At 44.1% G+C, this 1,547-nt stretch overlaps 1 non-coding gene across 1 annotated transcript; it reads left to right on the forward strand.

The window, feature by feature from the left end:
• Positions 1-1,080: 1,080 nt before the first annotated feature.
• On the forward strand, positions 1,081-1,154 carry Trnat-ugu. The gene has a single exon. It is a non-coding gene; the product is annotated as a tRNA-Thr (tRNA).
• Positions 1,155-1,547: the final 393 nt, after the last annotated feature.

Genomic DNA, 1,547 nt, shown 5'->3' on the forward strand with positions numbered 1-1,547 from the left:
TTTTTGTTTTGTTTTTAAACTGTGCAGGTATATTGCAGTGTGGGTGTATTTACAGCAACCATAAATAATGCATGCAGCAGTGCAGGCATCTGAATAACTATATCATGTCTTGTGCACTGGTGGATGCAGCTTGACTGCTTCTTGTGGTGGTTGCATCTTGCATTGTTGTTACTTTGGTGTGGCATTGAGTGCAGCAATAGGTGAGGAGGTGAAGGCATGTGTGCACTTGGCTGGCCATGTCATGGCTGGCATGTAAGTGGACACTGCTGAACTATTTCTCAAGTGACTGTCATACTTGAAGCATAGATTGTAGATGTGTCATGGTGACATTTTCCTGATTTTCTCCTATGTCATAAGGGCTGTATGGGGTTTGGCATTGTCATGGTGTAGTCTGATGAGCTGACCCTGAAACTGTGGTCTATAGATCTTGATGGCACATTGCAGCTTGTCCAGTGGCAAACAGTAATGGTCCCAGTTAATTGTGGAGCCAGGTTCCAAAAAGCCAATGAAAATGACACCACACTGATCCCAGAAGAAGGAGGCCGTCACCTTTTGGCCTGTCTTGGTTTCTTCTTCCAAGGGGAACCTGGATGATGCCACTCCATTGATTGGGTTTTGCTCTCAGGTTCAGACAAAAAGAACCATTTTCATCCTGGGTAATGATGTTGTCAAAACACTATCTTCATGAGACCCTTGCACACATTTTTGCTCATCCTTTTCATTTCTCTTGTCAATAACCTAGGCACCCAACATGTACAGATTTTTCTGCACCCTAGTGACTGTACCAGTAATACTACACTACCCAATGACAAACGAGTCATTTCAGCAAGACATGTCCTAAAGAACAGATACCATCTTAGTATATAGATAGTTAAGGCTCACCAGCCACTTGACCACCTTCTTCTTCTGTGCGAATGCACAAACAGTGCCTGAACTCTTACGGGAATCGGCAACACACCATGAGTAATGAGTATAATGGGCAGGGGCACTATGAACGTAGTGCAGGACAATATGTTGAGAATGTGGGTTTCATGGGAGGTGTGCCAGAGATAAATCCCTGTAGTCGCGCTATCCTCTGTGTCCTCGGTGGCTCAGATGGATAGAGCGTCTGCCATGTAAGCAGGAGATCCTGGGTTCGAGTCCCAGTTGGGGCACACATTTTCATCTGTCCCTGTTGATGTACGTCAACGCCTGTAGGCAGCTAAGGGTGTTCATTTCATTGTAATTTCATTCTAACGAGCTGCATGGTCACCGATGGTATCTGTTCTTTCGGACATGTCCGAAAGAACAGATACCATCTTAGTATATATGTACTCACTTTTGTTAATTGTAATTAGTTAGAAGTGCAAAAATGAATTTACAGGAGGCAAATGGCAAAACAAGAGGAGAAGTAAAAATTTCCCAGCTTGCTTTGTCACAACTTGCCCTACCTGCTGACATTACATAGTCTATTACTGATGGCCATCAACAAGACCTGCCACCACTCATACAGTGCATTCACCAGGACATTCAGAAGATGCTCTTCCCATTTCCAGCTCCCCATACAT

Source organism: Schistocerca piceifrons, chromosome 5, assembly GCF_021461385.2.
Source record: "Schistocerca piceifrons isolate TAMUIC-IGC-003096 chromosome 5, iqSchPice1.1, whole genome shotgun sequence".
NCBI classification, from domain to species: Eukaryota; Metazoa; Arthropoda; class Insecta; order Orthoptera; family Acrididae; genus Schistocerca; species Schistocerca piceifrons.